This window comes from Neoarius graeffei, chromosome 22 (assembly GCF_027579695.1).
Source record: "Neoarius graeffei isolate fNeoGra1 chromosome 22, fNeoGra1.pri, whole genome shotgun sequence".
NCBI lineage: Eukaryota > Metazoa > Chordata > Actinopteri > Siluriformes > Ariidae > Neoarius > Neoarius graeffei.
This window is the reverse complement of record NC_083590.1, coordinates 22,586,438-22,606,868: the sequence shown is the minus strand read 5'-3', so window position 1 is coordinate 22,606,868 and position 20,431 is coordinate 22,586,438. Positions and strand designations below refer to the sequence as shown.

Here is a 20,431-nt window from a genome sequence, read left to right as displayed (position 1 = left end):
AAAAAAGTTGCACACTAATATTTCATTATTTCTGGGGTTTTTTAACAATATGTGGCCCATTCTATAATTGTGGGTACATTTCAAGCGCTGACTCTGTTACTCATTGTCAACTCTGTTATCGTTAAACCAGGCAATCCATTAACAGAATCGGCGACAACAGAGTTAACATTTCCTACCATTTTGTGCCTTAACTCCACACGCTAACCTCAAACTAGCTACCACACAGCGTGTATAAAAACAGAATTTTATGGATTTTGATTATATGATTGTTTTTAAAAAACGAGTGAGAGATTCGCTCCGATATCCCAATAACAGATTTGATGAATAATTAATCTACTGTTGGTGTAAAATCCTCAATATTTTGTTCAAATTAATGAGAGAAGAAAGACGACATACCTCACTGCCTTTCTGAAGTTTCCCGCCAGAGGAAGTGACATCACTCGGTGCAGCTGTCATGCGTATTATTAAAAGTCTTTGTGGATTTTATGCAGTTTTATAACAGAGTTGACAAGAACATTGGGACGGATCTTTTTTTTTTTAATGACTGAAATTTCACATAATACAGAAAATCGACTTTCTATGCAATGGATTTTATAACAGTGAATAGAATAAGCCCCCCAAAACAGATTGTTAGACTGAATCACTTCCTGTTTATTCGAATTGAATGGATGAATCAGGAGTCGAAGGCAGCCAATAATGTGGGGGGAGGGGTGGGAGTCATTTAGTTAATGTTTTATGGATAAATTGGGTCCAAAATGGACATCAAGCATCGCTATTGGTGAACGTTTGTCATAATTTGCATTATTGTTCAAAACTGATTCAATAAAGATTTCTTTTGTGGAAAATAAAAGGTTTATCTCGGTGAGGCGAAACGTACCCCGAATTCCAGAATGCCCCATATATATCTGTATTACTTAATATTCACTGATGGCTGCCGTAGGTTGAAGTGTAATCTGTGAAGCACACACACAAATAGCTTTTCACACCGCTCTCAGATTCTCTTGTCACTATCGTTTTTTATCATCTCTTCCCCTCAGCTCACTGTGTGATTGCATCACCGTTTCAACGTTCCCATTCCCTTGTGTCAACGCATTTGTTTCCATTCTTAATCACTACTGATGAATGAGAAAAATATGGGAGATGATAGAGCCCTGAAGGAACGCACACAACACACAGAGCTATTACTCAACTCCAAGTGGCTTGCGGATGCCAAGTTCAACAGCAACCTACTCAAGCTGGAAAAAAAATAAAATAAAAAAAAAACACCCCACCTGTCCATTATTTGCTCCAACTGCCAAGAGCTATAAGGGAGGTCAAGATCATAAGTACTTTAATCTCTAGGTGATGAAGCTGGAACTGCCCTGTGCCAAGTGCTCACCAATCAGATATTTATTATTTATTTATCTCAGAGGGGACAAAAAATGGGAACGAACTAAACAGCCGCACATGGTTTACAGCAGGAGGGTTCGGTTGAGGTTCTGTATGTCTACAGTCCAATATCGTTTAGCAATTTTTACCATCTCTCTCTCTCTCTCTCACACACACAGAGTTATACAGGGTGTTTCAAAAAACTGTTCTTAGCAATTGCTAAAAGAACATCCCATAACCAGGCGGCATGGTGGTGTAGTGGTTAGCGCTGTCGCCTCACAGCAAGAAGGTCCGGGTTCGAGCCCAGCGGCCGGCGAGGGCCTTTCTGTGCGGAGTTTGCATGTTCTCCCCCGTGGGTTTCCTCCGGGTGCTCCGGTTTCCCCCATAGTCCAAAGACATGCAGGTTAGGTTAACTGGTGACTCTAAATTGACCGTAGGTGTGAATGTGAGTGTGAATGGTTGTCTGTGTCTATGTGTCGGCCCTGTGATGACCTGGCGACTTGTCCAGGGTGTACCCCGCCTTTCACCCGTAGTCAGCTGGGATAGGCTCCAGCTTGCCTGCGACCCTGTAGAACAGGATAAAGCGGCTACAGATAATGAGATGAGATACATTTTTTTGAAACACCCTGTACTTCTTTCTTTGTGGGGACTCACTGACATAATGCACTCCCTAGCCCCTTAGTCTCACCCTAACCATCACAACTAAATCCCGAACCTCACCCCTTACCCTAACCCTAACCTAAACCTCATTCTAACCTGAACCCTAAAACTAAGTCTTAACCCACAAACTGCCCTTTGAAGAAGTGAGGACCAGCCAACATGTCCTAACTTCCCAAGAATGTTCTAACTGTTGGTACAAAATATATTCCAGTCCTCAATATGTCGCAACTACAAGTACACACACCTCCCCCCCACACACACACACACTTATGCCGCTTTTCCACTACCAACGCGGCTGAGTCGGGCTGAGCCGTGCCGTGCCATGCTGAGTTGGGCTGAGTCGAGCTGAGCAGGGCTGTTGGAGTTGCATTTCGACTACAACCGCGCTGAACCGTGCTGGCTGGAAGTGGGTGGACACATTGGGTGGAGTTAGCGAAAGTGGGTGGACGTCATGTGATGTCGTTAGGCGGCGCAAACAGTGACATCAGTGACCTTTTAAGCGGTAGTCTCACGACCCGGATAGTAAACAATAAACATGGAGGACATGGAGTCGTTAGTGTTGCTGGTCTTGGTGCTGTGGCTTGTTGTCACCGACAACGCCAACAGATACTGGCAAGAGCGTATAGATGAGGCGAGGCGCATAAGGCTTCAGAAATTCTCGTAATTCGTAATTCTTCTTCTTCTGGGTTTACGGTGTTTACAGATCCCAGCGTGCTCGCGGGGCGTGTGTGGGCATGTGAGGACACTCCTCCTCACCAATCAGTGCACAGGGGAGTGTCTGCTCACGCCCCTAGCCCCACTCGGCTCGGTTTGGCTCGCTTCAGCCCCACTCCAAAACCGTGCGAGTTTTGGGTGCTAAGCAGGGCTGAAACGAGCTGAGTCGTGCTGCTCTGAGGTAGTCGAAACGCGAGCCGTGTCAGGCTGAAGTGAGCTGAAGCGAGCTGAAGTGAGCTGAAAAAGGGTAGTGGAAAAGGGCCATTACTTACTTACTTACAATATCCTTATCATTGTGTAATTATTATCCATGTGTATCACATTGTGATCAATCGTGAGTAGAACACAAACGACAAAAACAATTAGCCATATTTCATACCACAGCGTTGTTAAATTCTCCAATCATAAAAGTTTTATACCATAGAGTTACTGTATATAAATGTACTCATTGTAATATGTTATTGTTAATATAGTAACAGCTCACACAGAGAGAATTGTACGCTGGACGCTCCACATAATCTCAGGCTAATAACAGGTTCCTCAGTGAGATCATTTATCTTTTAATTCAATTACTTTGGTCACATATACTACATGGCCAAAAGTTTGTGCACCCCCGACCGTCACATCTACATGTGGTTCTTCCACAAATTGTTGCCGAATTATACGAGATGTTCTTGTTTCTTCACTGGAGCTCAAAATCCCAAACCTGTTCCAGCACGACAATACTCAACACCCCTGTGCACAAAACAAGCTCATGGTGTGTTCAGGCTGGAGTCAAGGAACTCGATCTCAACCCCACTGAACACCTTTGGGATGAACTGGAACACCGACTGCAGCCCAGACCGCCTCATCCAACATCACTGCTTGATCTCACTAATGCTCTTGTAGCTGAATGAACACAAATCCCCTCAGCCACGCCCCCAAAATCTAGTGAAATGGCTTCCCAGAAGAATGGAGCTTATTATAACAGCAAAAGCGAATAAATCTGGAACAGGATGTTCAAGTACTGTAGGACCTATGGGTAGAATGGTCAGGTGTCCACATACTTTTGGCCATATAGTGTATTAATTCATTTTAAGCACGACGTTGTTCATCGTTAACATTCATATGATCAGTTTTTTTCCTGCCACACAGCTGATGAAACTGCTGAAGGCTTGAAAATTTGCGCTTCACAACTATTACTAGTTTAATCGTGTCATCGTTCATGCCGTCTTCTCATCTCGCAAAAGTTGTGATATTGTGAAATCCTAATTGTGAAGTTGTGATATCCTAATCTGTCTTCAGTGTTTTCCTTTGGTGATGATATGAACGCGAGGCTAAGTTTAGCATCAGTGGCTGCTGTGCGACTTGGAGAGGAAGCAGCGGAGCAGCGACTTGATGCTTCCACTTCTTGACAGAGCGAGCAGTGGAACATAAAGGAGAGGGAGAAGAGAAAGAGGCACTTTCAAAAAGAGCAACTGGATAGAGAGCGAGAGAGAGAGAGAGAAATGTGGAGATGAAAAAGTGGAGTTGCTATGGCAACTATAGACATCTGCTGCATGGACTCATGCACATTAAACATGTGTGTGTGACAGAAAGTGGGAGAGAGAAAGAGAGAGAAAGGGAAAATGAAATGCAAATAGATGAGGTGAGATTAATGGACAAGGTGAACGAGAAGGGAGCAACAAGTACAAGTTTGAAATCCAGATTAACTCAAGATCAGCATCATCATTTTTATACTCGTTAATTTTCAAATATAAATTCGATTCTATTCAGAGGACTACATTAAAACCTATGTTGACCGGCCACTTTAATAGGAACACCTGCTCATCATACAGATACAGGTCAAAAGCTTTCAGTTATGTTCACATCAAACATCAGAATGTCATCTCAGTGACTTTGACCACAGTCAAGACCACCTAAACCGAGAACAAGTCATGACCAAGAACAAAGTGTATCAAGACCAAGACAAGACCAAGACTTTGAGGGATTGAGACCAAGTCAAGACCAGACCAAAGTGCATCAAGTCCAAGTCAAAACCAAGACATTGAGGGATTGAGACCAAGTTATGACCAAGACCAAAGTGTACTGAGACAAGACCAAGACTTTAAGAGATTGAGACCAAGTCATGACCAAGATCAAAACCAAAGTGTACCGAGACAAGACCAAGACTTTGAGGGATTAAGACCAAGTCATGACCAAGACCAAAGCGTACCGAGACAAGACCAAGACTTTGAGAGATTGAGACCAAGTCATGACCAAGATCAAAACCAAAGTGTACCGAGACAAGACCAAGACTTTGAGGGATTAAGACCAAGTCATGACCAAGACCAAAGCGTACCGAGACAAGACCAAGACTTTGAGAGATTGAGACCAAGTCATGACCAAGATCAAAACCAAAGTGTACCAAGACAAGACCAAGACTTTGAGGGATTAAGACCAAGTCATGACCAAAACCAAAGTGTACCGAGACAAGACCAAGACTTTGAGGGATTAAGACCAAGTCATGACCAAGACCAAAGTGTACTGAGACAAGACCAAGACTTTGAGAGATTGAGACCAAGTCATGACCAAGATCAAAACCAAAGTGTACCGAGACAAGACCAAGACTTTGAGGGATTAAGACCAAGTCATGACCAAGACCAAAGCGTACCGAGACAAGACCAAGACATTGAGAGATTGAGACCAAGTCATGACCAAGATCAAAACCAAAGTGTACCGAGACAAGACCAAGACTTTGAGGGATTAAGACCAAGTCATGACCAAGACCAAAGTGTACTGAGACAAGACCAAGACTTTGAAAGATTGAGACCAAGTCATGACCAAGATCAAAACCAAAGTGTACCGAGACAAGACCAAGACTTTGAGGGATTAAGACCAAGTCATGACCAAGACCAAAGTGTACCGAGACAAGACCAAGACTTTGAGATATTAAGACCAAGTCATGACCAAAGCAGGGCGAGACTGAGTCAAGACCAGGACCTGATCAGTGTGTGCGATGGGGGGAGGGGTGACTGCCGTTAACAGTAATGAAAATTTTAAAATTAGCAATGAGTCACGTTATTGGTTGCATTTGAAGCAGGAAGGTTTACATTCAATCACAGTAATGATGTTAACAAATAAATCAGACAGTGCACAGGCGATTTAATGAAATCCCTGCAGTTGTGGTCTTGAAATAAACGAGACGAGACCTTCAAAAAGTGGTCTTGAGAGCAAGACCTGTCTCAAGTACTACAGCACTATCCCAGCCTTGAATTGGCCATGATTTCTTACAATGACTGTGACAATAATGAAATGTCCCACATGCTGGATTCATGCCAGCTTACCAACACTTCCTGCCACTTCATTGCCTACATTTCTTTGCTCAGCTGTCTCTTTCTCACCCTTACTCCCTTGTTTCCTGTAATGGCTGCTCCAGCTCCAGACTCCCACGCTCATGGCTCACACAGGAGCCACTCTCGGGTAATTCAACATCCGCCATTTGATTCTGCCTTATTAATAATAAACAACAGCAGGTCGCTGCCTCAGCAAATCCTCATGATAAAAAAGCATGTCTGTCCAATATGAATTAAGAGGCACTGACTATAGAGAACAGCATTCCACGGAGGATTAAGAGTATACACTAATTCTGTCTAATAAAAACAGGATTGTGTCCCAAATGCAAGTTTTCATAACAAGGTGCTAGAAGAGGAATAGTCCAGAAATATCATTGAATCTGTTTTAACAAGACTTCCCATTGGATTTCTGGTATTTACACAGAGTTATTGTCTGTGGGAAAGGGACAGGGGGTATTACCCATAAAGCCTTGTGTCAAGGGTTTAAACTGCATACAACCAGGTGATTTACACTCAAATGATGGAATGTAATGAAATAAATTATAAGTTATGATTATGAAACTTGAGATCATGTTTATCTAGTATTGATTTACATTTGGATATAAAAAGTGTACACACCCTGTTAAAATGATAGGCTTTTCTGATGTCAAAAAATGAGACCACGATAACTAATTTCAAAACTTTTTCCACCTTTAATTTGGCCTATAAACTGTACAATTCAACTGAAAAACAAACAAATCTGTTAGGGGGAAAACAAAAAATAAAAAACGTGCAAGAAGCTGGTTGCATAAGTGTGCACACCCTTAAACTAATACTTTGTTGAAGCACCTTTTGATTTAATTACAGCATTCAGTCTTTTTGGGTTCACAACTGCCATCAGTTAAAATGACTCTGATTAACCCCAAATAAAAAGTTTAGCTGTCCTAGTAGGATTTTCCTGACATTTACTCAGTTGCATCCTCCAGCAAAAGCCATGGTTCGTAGAGAGCTTACAAAGCATCAAAGGGATCTCATTGTTGAAAGGTGTCAGTCAGGAGAAGGGTACAAAAATTTTTTCCACGGCATTAGATATACCATGGAGCACAGTGAAGACAGTCATCAAGAAGTGGAGAAAATATGGGACAAGAGTGACATTACCGAGAACTGGATGTCCCTCCAAAAGTGATTAAAAGACAAGATGAAAACTGGTCAGGGAGGCTGCCAAGAGGCCGACAGCAACACTGAAGGAGCTGCAGGGATTTCTGGCAAGTACTGGTTGTGTACGACATGTGACAACAATCTCCCGTATTCTCCATATGTCTGGACTATGAGGTAGGGTCAAAGAAAAACATCCAGGCCCGGCTAAATTTTGCAAAAAAAATACATCAACTCTCCCAAAAGCATGTGGGAAAATGTGCTCTGGTCTGATGAAACCAAGGTTGAACTTTTTAGCCACAAATTGGCACAAAAACAACACTGTGCATCACCAAAAGAACCCCATACCCATGATGAAGCATGGTGGTGGCAGCATCATGTTTTGGGGTTGTTTTTCTTCAGCTGGAACAGGGGCTTTAGTCAAGGTGGAGGGAATTATGAACAGTTCTAAATACCAGTCAATTTTGGCCCAAAACCTTCAGGTGTCTGCTAGAAAGCTGAAGATGAAGAGGAATTTCATCTTTCAGCACGACAATGACCCCAAAAAAGTTTTGGAACGGCCCAGCCAGAGCCCAGACCTAAATCCAATTTAAAATCTGTAGGGTGATCTGAAGAGGGCTGTGCACAAGAGACGCCCTCGCAATTTGACAGATTTGGAGCGCTTTTGCAAGGAAGAGTGGGCAAATATTGCCAAGTCTAGATGTGGCAGGCTGATAGACTCCGACCCAAAAAGACTGAATGCTGTAATTAAATCAAAAGGTGCTTCAACAAAGTATTAGTTTAAGGGTGTGCATACTTAGGCAACCAGCTTATTGTACGTTTTTTTATTTTTTAATGTTTTTTCCCCTAATAGATTTGTTTGTTTTTCAATTGAATTGTACAGGTTATAGGTCACATTAAAGGTGGGAAAAGTTTTGAAATTATTTATCATGGCCTCATTTTTTTTTTTTTACATCAGAAGAACCGATCATTTTAATAGGGTGTGTACACTTTTTATATCCACTGTATGTGCTTATTGCATCAAAGCACTGTTGAATATTTAATTCTGATTGGTCAAATCATAAAAGCAAGACAAAGCACAGGTTTTGTATTACCTTTTGTATTAACAGTACTTTTTTTTGTACTGTATTACGGCATTCGTTTGAATGTTATTGTTTCTATCGTAACTTCTAGTAACACAGTAACTTGTCTGGTGGTTGCTCCATATAAACACCTGTCTTTGTCTTGTCATTTATGTTATTGTACTTAAATAGTGAAATATCTACTTAGATTACTATAGATAGCTATTTATATGCCTTATTTTGTAATCTATTTTCTCTATAAATGCACAGTGGGGAGTCTGGGGGAAATGGTATTTCAATGCACTGTACACTTGTATATGGACTCCTTGACAATAAAACTCTCTTGAGTCTTAAATCTCTTGAAAACAGACTAAATAAAGTCTGGTTGGAGTCTCATCACATCGCTCCTGTAGAGGACAGCCCCATGAGGACAGTTGAAAGTCACACCTGGAGGATGCTCTGGACTCTTGCAGTAATGCTTTTGTGGCTGAGGACTACAGTTGGCTTGCTAACTTCAGGACTGCAGTTGTCATGAAAAGTTTTGCACTCAAATTTCCATCAATGAAGAGTTTATAACATCAACAAAACTGACTTCATGTTAAAACTGTTGATGTTATAGTCATGTTATTTGTTGTTGTCCAGGGCCGCGTTAACCTAGCCTGGGCCCGCCCATCCTAAGCGTGATGCAACATGAGGGCCTGTTGCGAGCTTAGTCTGGCCAGGCAAGCTATCTACAGCTCTTCCAAGCTCCCGAAAAATCGGGAACCAATCAACTTTGAGCATCTCCAACGGCCCTGGGTAGAGGCGTGTTCAAGGCAGTGACGTAGTAGACCTGTGACTGGAAGCCATAGATTGTTTACAGAATCTATGCCGGAAGCGCTTCATTCACTAGAAACATTACGAACATGGAGCAAGTTCTCATTGAAAACGGAGCAAAGAGCAGCCCTGGAGGTATTTATTGAAAGGAAGGACGTTTTCGCCTTGCTCCCGACCGGCTTCGGTAAGAGTTTCACATACGTCAGAGGAAAGAGTGATGTGATTGGTTTACAGCCTTTTCTGGCTTCGACCAGTAGCAAACTGAGGCATTTCAGGGAGGCGGGTCAACCACGGGCTCTGGGAAACGGTTGGGCTGAATATCTTGGCCAGACCAATAGCTCGTAGAGCTTTGCAGTCGTGTTAGCCAGACTAGCGTTAACCCTTGCCAAGGCCCTGGGCAGACACCCCCCCAAGCCCCACCCCCGCCTGTTGTCAACTGCGCTCAGCAAATTCACCCCCTCAGACGTGCCTGTCTGACTAGACACAGAAACTTAAATAATGACAGTGGCACAATTAGAAATACTATTGAACGATAAAACTTTAATTCCATCAACACCTATTTAATCGAGAAAAAGCAATGGTGAAATAGGCAACTGCATGGTGAAAAAATCCATCAGACATCACGGTTAACAAGTCTGGTTAACTAAAGTTTAGCCTCAAGAAGCCTTTGAATGAGCGAGTCAATGAACAACATGTCAAGAACATAACCGAGGCCTACAACAGTTTCTTTAGTATTCAGAACAAGAACATTCATTTGGTATATAACCGTTCGTTTTCACTTTGGAATCCAGGCGACTTTTAACTTGTGAAAACAAAGAGCGATAACAAAGAAAGAAAAATATCTTGCTTCTCAGAAATAAATCTCAAAATGTTAGGCTATGTGAAACATTTCATCCTTTCACACACGTAATGTCCCAAACAGCAGTGGCACACAGCTTTGCGCATTCAGTTTGACAGCCATGGGTCAACTTACAAGGGCACTTTCCTACTTTTCTGGAAAGCGAAGTCATTAATTAAATCATTGAGCTCAAGCTGGCGTAGCGTGTGAAGACATGGTGGACAGTGATCATATTGACAATGATGGGTGATTTATGCGACGGGACAAGGTGGGCTTCCTTACGGGTGGCGAAATGCATCAAAAATGTTATCAATATGATCAAAACTTCTGAAAATATCGTTTCATATTTTCCGATCTCGCTACCTCCGAGGCCCCCTAGAGGCCAAGGCCCTGGGCAGCTGCCCATGAAGCCCATTAGGATAACGCGTCCTTGTTGTTGTCCAGGTGAGGATGGGTTCCCTTTTGAGTCTGGTTCCTCTCAAGGTTTCTTCCTCGTGTTGTCTGGGGGAGTTTTTCCTTGCCACCGTCGCCACGGGCTTGCTCATTGGGGATAGATTAGGGATAAAATTAGCTCATGTCTTGGGTCATTCAGATTCTGTAAAGCTGCTTTGGGACAATGTCTACTGTTAAAAGCGCTATACAAACAAACCTGACTTGACTTGACTTAAATAAACAACATGTAATTGTCGGTGTGGTGTATTTTTCTTTGAGGAGATTTAGCATTTATTGAACATGTTTGCGTGTCAGCGCTTTGTAACAGTCAAAGGTGAAGCTTCAACTTTAAATTTTGAGAAACAGAAAAGTGCTCAGTTTCTTGGACGTTTCACAAAACTAAAAGTTGTTATTTAATTAATAAATAAAAATGTTCACACTGGCAATTTGCTGTGGTATAAGAGAAATACAACACTCTGGGAAATATAATCAGTCATCAATAATCAACTTGATGTGTTCTCTGACATCACACCATACTGTCATTGATTACTTTCCGGAAACTGTAATGCCCATTATCTTTTATTCCTCACCTATTTATTAAGTAACTGTGAAATAATTCTGGTTTTAGCAGCTTTTCTGTGACGCAGTAAATCCCAAAGACATTTCTGATAGAATAAGTTAAGAAATTCTAGTACATTCAGTATATTAAACACACACATAGTATTTGGGATTCACCTTAAATTAATGAAAGCTGGACTGACATTCAAAGACATTTGATTTAAGAACATGTTTCGTATATACAGTACCAGTCAAAACTTTGTACACCCCTACTCATTCATATTTTTTTAAAATGTATTTATTTTTACTATTTTCTACATTGTAGAACATACTAAAGATATCAAAACTATAAAATAACATCTGGAACATATATGCAAATGTGTAGTAAACACAAGAAGTGTTAACAAAATGTTTCATATTTTAGATTCTTGAAAGGAACTAGGTGGTGTAGTGGTTAGCACTGTCGCCTCACAGCAAGAAGGTTCTGGGTTCGAGCCCAGCGGCTGACGGGGGCCTTTCTGTGTGGAGTTTGCATGTTCTCCCCGTGTCCGCGTGGGTTTCCTCCGGGTGCTCCGGTTTCCCCCACAGTCCAAAGACATGCAGGTTAGGTTAACTGGTGACTCTAAATTGACCGTAGGTGTGAATGTGAGTGTGAGTGGTTGTCTGTGTCTATGTGTCAGCCCTGTGATGACCTGGCGACTTGTCCAGGGTGTACCCCGCCTTTCGCCCGTAGTCAGCTGGGATAGGCTCCAGCATGCCTGCGACCCTGTAGAACAGGATAAAGTGGCTAGAGTTAATGAAATGAGATGAGAGACCATTGTGGCTGTGTAAACTCTCGAGACTGTTGTGTGTGAAAACCCCAGGAGATCAGCAGGTTCTGAAATACTCAAACCAGTCCATCTGGCTCAAACCAACACCCATGCCACAGTGAAAGCAAGTCACACTTTGAGATCACAATTTTTCCCATTCTGATGTTTGAACATTGTGAACGTGAACTGAAGCTCTTGATTTGTATCTGCGTGATTTGATGCATTGTGCTGCTGTCGAGGGATCGGCTGATTAGAGAACCGCATCAAACAGAACAGCAGGTGGATTTATGGGTGTTCCTAATAAAGTGGCCAGTGAGCGTATACAGTAATATATTGAAATGGCACAAACATTTTACTGCTGACAATTAAATATCATGAAGGAAGGTCATATGAACTTGTATTTTGTTCTTGTATTTTTAATTAGGTATTTGTAGTTTTATAGTGCGGTCTGTGTAATGTAAAAACAATATAATAAATGTACAATAAGCCATAGTTTGACACGGAGATTGCGATAATATCATAAACTGTGAATGCGAGGCCAGTTTTCATGATGTAAAACTGAGACAAACACATTCATTCCCTGTGTTGTTCTGTTTCAGTGCTTGTAAAACAGCTTTCCCCGAGCATATTTTAGCATGTTAAACTGTTCTTTTGAGGGAACACATACCGCCAGCAGCACACTGGAGCCTGACTAAAGTAATGCCAGTACATTTCTCCACACTGCCTCCTGAATAGCTTCAGATCTCAGAAAACAAAGAGCCATTGTGTTCCCTGTGGAGGTGTGTTGAGTGGAGCGAGTGGCACAAACCCTTCAATGCCACACAGTTTAGGTGAACACACAGTGGTTAGAATAGACAAGAGGTGGACAAAGTACCCAACTTCATTACTTAAGTCAAAGTACAGATCCCGCCGGTCAAATATTACTCCGATACAAGTGAAAGTTGTCCAGTCAAATTTTTACTTAAGTTAAAGTACTGAAGTACTCGCTTTTAAAAATACTTAAGTATTAAAAGTACATTTTCTGTCAACGCATTGTTGTATTATTGCCACAGAGCTTACAAAACCTAACGCTGTTACCAAAGACAGAAATGTGAATTCACAAAATGAACGCGTGCTGTGCCATCATGGTGCACTGTAAAAAATAGAATTAACAGTGAATTTATGTAAAATCATGACATATAAAAACTGTAAATACAAAAACAATGAAGCAGTGTGTAATTTACATCAATATACTGTAAAACTCCTCACCAAATACCACTGTTTTTTAACAGTAAGATTACGTTGAATTGATCATATTTTTTTGTAGAATTTACAAATTGTTGTAGTTTAAACACAGACAAACTGTAATACTAAAACAGAATGTGATTATTAAAATTACATCATTGCCCTGTTAAAAAAAATTAAAAAATGGCCACCATCGTGGCTCAGTCGACTAAGGCGCCATACCGGGAACCCGGGTTCGATTCCGACCCAAGGTCATTTTCCGATCTCTCTCCAGCTCATTTCTTGTCTCTACACTGTCCTATCCAATAAAGGTGAAAAAAGCCCCCCCAAAAATATCTGTCTAGTAGGTCATTGCTTGTACCCATTTTGAATCATTGTTTATTGTACAATGAATATCCGTAAAATTAACAGTTATGTATTGATTATTGTACATTGAATACCTGTAAAATTTACATTTAGTTATCATTAATTGTACATGGAATCCCAGTGAAATGTACAAGTTATTCTGTAATGTTGTTTACATTTCACTGTATTTTTAACAGGATTATTCTGGCAACCACAGCTGCCAGTGTTTTTCCGTAAAAACAACGGATTTTTTTTTACAGTGTGGTTTAACGTTAAGCTAGCTAGTCAGTGAAACTCCACCTGACATGCTAACAAACTCTTTTCAAACTCGAAATCATATTGGGTAGCTAATGCTACTAGAAAAGAAAGATTTCTACATTCTGTTTATTTGGCAAGATTATGCTAAAACATGTTTCTGAAAGGACTTCAGAGAAGTCAATGTTATTCATGTTAGCTTAACTCCATTTTTACATGCTAACTAACAGTGTCCAAGTTAACTAGCTATGTGTTAATGTTAGCCGTGGACAAGGCGATGGCAACTTGGCGGGCAAATCCATAGAAAGTCATTTGACGAACCAGACTGCATAGCTATTGCAATGTTATCGCTAGCTCTAAAAGCACAGACAACTTCGTTACAAGCTTTCTCTTGGAATAAAACGTTTATATAGATCAATATGCTTCAGCAGGTTGGACGGTGTGTTTTTGAAGGCCATGATGTGGTTCGTTTTCGACAAACAAAGCAAACATTTAAAACAAAACGAATCTTTAATCCTTTCAGAAAACTGAAACATGGGTTCTAGGTTAAGCCATGGGTGCGTGCATTCCCCAGAAGAACCGCCTCCTTCCATTCTGCCATCAACTGATCGTGTTAAATAACGCTGCTGAGAAATAATTGAACTTGATTTTATACAGTCTATGGACGTGACGTGACCCTAGTGATTACTGATCGGCTGTCTCGGTGTCACCTGCGAAAAAAACATCACGTTTTAGAAAAGAAAAGAAAAAACATCCACTTTCAAAACTGCTTCATAGTAACGAGGACCTTGATAGAAATGTAGTGGAGTGAAAAGTACGATATTTGCCTTTCAAATGTAGTGAAGTTAAAGTCATAAGTTTACAAAAAAATAATATTCAAGTAAAGTACAGATACTCAAAAAGTGTACTTAAGTACAGCACTCAAGTAAATGTACTTCATTACTGTCCACCTTTGGAACAGACACCAGAAATAATAGAGATGCGACCTTCTCTCAAAACACAGTAAAGTTAGAATTTGTATGTCTTGATAAAGGAAGATGGTCACCAGCCAGTGTTCACCAGAGCTTTCCACTGATTACCTTCATGTCCATTAAGGACTCCATTAATAGAAAGAAATCTATAACAGAATCCTTCTCTTAGGTCATATATACAAAATAGGGCACTCTTAATAGGCAGGTCTTTAAGTAACGGAAAAAAAATAGTGTTGTGTTGCTGCAGGAAAATAATCAACGATGGGGTGGTGTGGTGTGGTGGGCAGCGTCACGCAAAGCAGAGTTACTGTTGCCATACTAGTCTTACACCAGAGCAATTTTCCATAGCAGTTTGACTGTTACAAAGTGTTGACGTTCCTTCCAAACTGCTAAGCAAACACCTTCTCATGGGAATATCATATAAACAAGATCTCAATCGTTCTTTAAAAATTAGTTTCGCCATACAAGGCTGTGTATATGTTGTTACTATAGAAACAATATTATATAAATACAGCTGCAAGAAGCAATGAAGGGGCCAAGCAGAAATGCCAACCAAGTAAACAAATAATCAGAACGACCCCTGAACAAGACACCAGTTCATCACAGGGTGAACAGACATCCATCAACATGGGTAAGATAAGCGAACACACAAACCAAATGAGGGAGAAGTGTGTTGACCTTCATAAGTCAGGGAATGGTGATAAAAAAATACAACCCCGATTCCAAAAAAGTTGGGACAAAGTACAAATTGTGAATAAAAACGGAATGCAATAATTTACAAATCTCAAAAACTGATATTGTATTCGCAATAGAACATAGACAACATATCAAATGTCGAAAGTGAGACATTTTGAAATTTCATGCCAAATATTGGCTCATTTGAAATTTCATGACAGCAACACATCTCAGAAAAGTTGGGACAGGGGCAATAAGAGGCTGGAAAAGTTAAAAGTACAAAAAAGGAACAGCTGGAGGACCAAATTGCAACTCATTAGGTCAATTGGCAATAGGTCATTAACATGACTGGGTATAAAAAGAGCATCTTGGAGTGGCAGCGGCTCTCAGAAGTAAAGATGGGAAGAGGATCACCAATCCCCCTAATTCTGCGCCGACAAATAGTGGAGCAATATCAGAAAGGAGTTCGACAGTGTAAAATTGCAAAGAGTTTGAACATATCATCTACAGTACATAATATCATCAAAAGATTCGGAGAATCTGGAAGAATCTCTGTGCGTAAGGGTCAAGGCCGGAAAACCATACTGGGTGCCCGTGGTCTTCGGGCCCTTAGACGGCACTGCATCACATACAGGCATGCTTCTGTATTGGAAATCACAAAATGGGCTCAGGAATATTTCCAGAGAACATTATCTGTGAACACAATTCATCGTGCCATCCGCCGTTGCCAGCTAAAACTCTATAGTTCAAAGAAGAAGCCATATCTTTTGGTGGAGACGGTGGGGACCTCGACTGGCTATCGTAGCCTGCAGGGAATCGGCCGTCAGACATTCTGTTGCATGTCCCAGACCCGGTGAAATGTAACTGAATTGTCTTGGCCAGGCCTAAGGGTCCCATCTGCATCTCATCATTGCTGAGGAGTGTGCTCCCATCACCCAATCAAGCATCCAGCCAGAGCAGGTCATGATATATTTTTACCATATTAACATGCCATTGTGCGTCATGCCTGATGTAAAGACTCTCGTCTCTGCGAGCCTACCACACAGATTTAATACTTGTCATTTTTAGGGCATACCTAACAACGTGTTTTCTTTCTCTCTCTCTCTCTCTCTCTCTCTCCCCCCCCCCCCCCCCATCTGTCCCTCTGAGTTACATGTTGATCCTGGGATTGAGATGCTGGCCTCTTCTGCCCCTCGGACCTGCTTGATCCATCCTGGTGCCCTGTGTCTGGTCGGCGTTTTATCGCACCACTCCTGTGAAGGACGGCCCCATGAGGACAGTTGAGGGTTATACCTGTTAAAACTGTTAATATTATAGTCAGGCTGTCTGTTGTTGCCCAAATGAGGATGGGTTCCCTTTTGAGTCTGGTTCCTCTCGAGGTTTCTTCCTCATGTCGTCTGAGGGAGTTTTTCCTTGCCACCGTCGCCACAGGCTTGCTCATTGGGGATAGATTAGGGATAAAATTAGCTCATGTTTTAAGTCGTTCAAATTCTGTAAAGCTGCTTTGCGACAATGTTTATTGTTAAAAGCGCTGTACAAATAAACTTGATTTGATTTGATTTGATATCTAAACATGATCCAGAAGCGCAGACATCTTCTCTGGGCCAAGGCTCATTTAAAATGGACTGTGGCAAAGTGGAAAACTGTTCTGTGGTCAGACGAATCAAAATTTGAAGTTCTTTATGGAAATCAGGGACGCCGTGTCATTCGGACTAAAGAGGAGAAGGACGACCCAAGTTGTTATCAGCACTCAGTTCAGAAGCCTGCATCTCTGATGGTATGGGGCTGCGTTAGTGCGTGTGGCATGGGCAGCTTACACATCTGGAAAGACACCATCAATGCTGAAAGGTATATCCAGGTTCTAGAGCAACATATGCTCCCATCCAGACGACATCTCTTTCAGGGAAGACCTTGCATTTTCCAACATGACAATGCCAAACCACATACTGCATCAATTACAGCATCATGGCTGCATAGAAGAAGGGTCCGGGTACTGAACTGGCCAGCCTGCAGTCCAGATCTTTCACCCATAGAAAACATTTGGCGCATCATAAAACGGAAGATACGACAAAAAAGACCTAAGACAGTTGAGCAACTAGAATCCTACATTAGACAAGAATGGGTTAACATTCCTATCCCTAAACTTGAGCAACTTGTCTCCTCAGTCCCCAGACGTTTACAGACTGTTGTAAAGAGAAAAGGGGATGTCTCACAGTGGTAAACATGGCCTTGTCCCAACTTTTTTGAGATGTGTTGTTGTCATGAAATTTAAAATCACCTAATTTTTCTCTTTAAATGATACATTTTCTCAGTTTAAACATTTGATATGTCATCTATGTTCTATTCTGAATAAAATATGGAATTTTGAAACTTCCACATCATTGCATTCTGTTTTTATTTACAATTTGCTCTTTGTCCCAACTTTTTTGGAATTGGGGTTGAAGCTACTTGCCCCAAAATGTCCATTTCTGGGGGCGTCGTGGCTCAGGTGGTTAAGGCGCCATACCATGAATGTGGGCGACCCGGGTTCGATTCCGGCCCGAGGTCATTTCCCGATCCCTTCCCGTTTCTCTCCCGCTCATTTCCTGTCTCTACACTGTCCTATCCAATAAAGGTGCAAAAAGCCCAAAAAAATATCTTTAAAAAAAAAAAATGTCCATTTCTACTGTTTGGGCAATAATAATAATAAAGTGGACACCAACTGGAACTGTTAAAAACTTGCCTGGAAGAGGAGCCAAGTTTATTTTGCTCCCACGTACAGGGTAAGAGAGGCAAAAAAAAAAAGCCCCAAGGATCACTGATGGTGAATTTTACTTTTAGAAAAAGTAAACATTTCCAAGTCTCCAAAACCACCATCAGACTCCACCTCCATGCCAACAGATTATTTCAAAGGTCGACCAGAAAAAAAGCCTTTTCTGTCAGTTAACCACAAACGGAAGCACCTGGAGTTTGTGAAAAGCTACTACAACTTTGACTGGAGCCGTGTTCTGATGAAACAAAAATGGAGCTTTTTTTTTTTTTGCAATAAACACTCAAGGTAGGTTTGGTGTAAAAATAAGAATGGCTATAATGAAAAGAACCCGATCCCAACTGCAAAATACGGTAGCAGTTCTATGATGTTTTGGATCTGTCTTTCCTCCAAAGGCCCTGGAAACCTTGTTAGGGTTCATGGCATCATGGACTCCATGAAACACCAGAACATTTTAAATCAAAATCTGGCTCTTCTGTCAGGAAACTCAAACTGGGTGGCCATTGGATCTTCCAGCAGGACAATGAGCTGAAGCATATGTCCAAATCAACACAAAAATGGTTCACTGAACACAGAATCAAGCTTCTGCCCTAGCCATCTCAGTCTTCTGACCTGAACCCCAGTGAAAACCTGTGGGTGAGCTGAAGAGGAGAGAACACATCCTCAGACCCTGGATGATCTGGAGAGATTGTGTAAAGAGGAATGGTCTTAGATGCCCTGCTCTGTATCTCCAACCTTATAAAATGTTCCTGGAGAAGACTCAATGCTGTTTTACTGGCAAAGAGAGGTTGTATGAAGTATTAAATGCAGGGGTGGTGATAATAGTTTATAGAACATGTTTTTGTTGAAAATAATTATTTCTTGATGATGATGATGATGATGGCCGCAGTATGTCTTCACAGACCATAGCATAGCACCACCAAAAAGTTAAAATATTAAAATGTTGTGTGCAGTGTATGGAAAAAAAAAACACTAGGCAGAAGAACCAGTTCTCAATCTGCGAGAATCTCTTCTGTGCTGCCAACACTCAAGACGATGCTGTTCGTAAACCTTGGCTCCCAGACTTAAAGCCTTTTTCCATTTGCCCCGATCTTCTGTGACTACTTCCCAAGATGTAGACGGGATTTGAAACTCTTTCAAGTCGTGCTTGCAGACATCTTTGAACCTTAGTAGGGGTCTGCCTTTGCCCCTAGCACCAGTCAACAGCTCGCCATACAAGAGATCTTTGGGTATCTTTCCATCTTCCATACGGTGAACATGTCCTAGCCAACAGAGACGACAATGTGCTAGGATGGAATGGAGTGTCTTGCTTATTAGCAAGACTTCCTTAGCAAGACACTCCATTTCTTGATAAGGGATTTGTTTTTCTCTGAATACATTGATTTCTATTACAGGTTGGATTTTTCTCATTTTTTCAGCGTGAGATGAAGCGAGGGTGGCACGGTGGTGTAGTGGTTAGCGCTGTCGCCTCACAGCAAGAAGGTCCGGGTTCGAGCCCCGTGGCCGGCGAGGGCCTTTCTGTGCGGAGTTTGAATGTTCTGCATGGGTTTCCTCCGGGTGCTCCGGTTTCCCCCACAGTCCAAAGACATGCAGGTTAGGTTAACTGGTGACTCTAAATTGAGCGTAGGTGTGAATGTGAGTGTGAATGGTTGTCTGTGTCTATGTGTCAGCCCTGTGATGACCTGGTGACTTGTCCAGGGTGTACCCCGCCTCTCGCCTGTAGTCAGCTGGGATAGGCTCCAGCTTGCCTGCGACCCTGTAGGACAGGATAAAGTGGCTAGAGATAATGAGATGAGATGAGATGAAGCGACTTCACCAAAATGTGGATTTTTTTTCTAACCCTTTTGACTAAGCTTTATGAGGGGGGCAAATAATCATGGAGAGCATATGTGGGTATACATATGTGGGTGAACTTCCGGGTCAGAGGACGGGTCAGTTGGCGGTGGAGTATGTCCGAATTGAGTCCTTATTTCTTGCTTGCATGCTCATAAAACATGATCAGTTATATTTGGGTAGTAGGTACTTAACTGTCATTAGTACGTACTGAATTTTTGAAGAGTAAGGACTCATAAACAGGGTTTCATCCTGTCTTAAATTTAAAGCTAATGCATGACGCAATTAGACAATCAAGATTTTTATTTATTATTTGTTTGCTTGTTTATTGCTGTATTTAGTTCATCTACAAGCACTAAAATCTTCCATTAAAGAGTCTCTGTCTCTCTCTCTCAAAAACAAAACAAAAACCCAAAAAAGTTCCACTCCTAACACAATGATGGTAGAAAGTGCACGCGATAAAGGCGTCTCCTAAAAGCACATGGCACAACATGTTTTTGAAACATTATCAATGTACCATTTATCGCAGAAACAGACTTTTGACTGTTGGACCGATGCCTTTCTCAGGAAGCACTTGCGCAGGAGCTCCAGCTGAAAGCTGGCGCTGAGCTGACTCACTTTCCTTTAGTAAATATAGTTCCTTCCTACATTTCTGTAAAAGGTAAATTAACCGCC

General features: G+C 41.6%; 1 protein-coding gene across 1 annotated transcript in view; it reads right to left on the bottom strand.

Moving 5' to 3' along the window:
* The window catches only part of npr1a (natriuretic peptide receptor 1a), a 235,917-nt gene that overhangs the window by 108,336 nt on the left and 107,150 nt on the right, over positions 1-20,431 (bottom strand). The window lies entirely within an intron of this gene.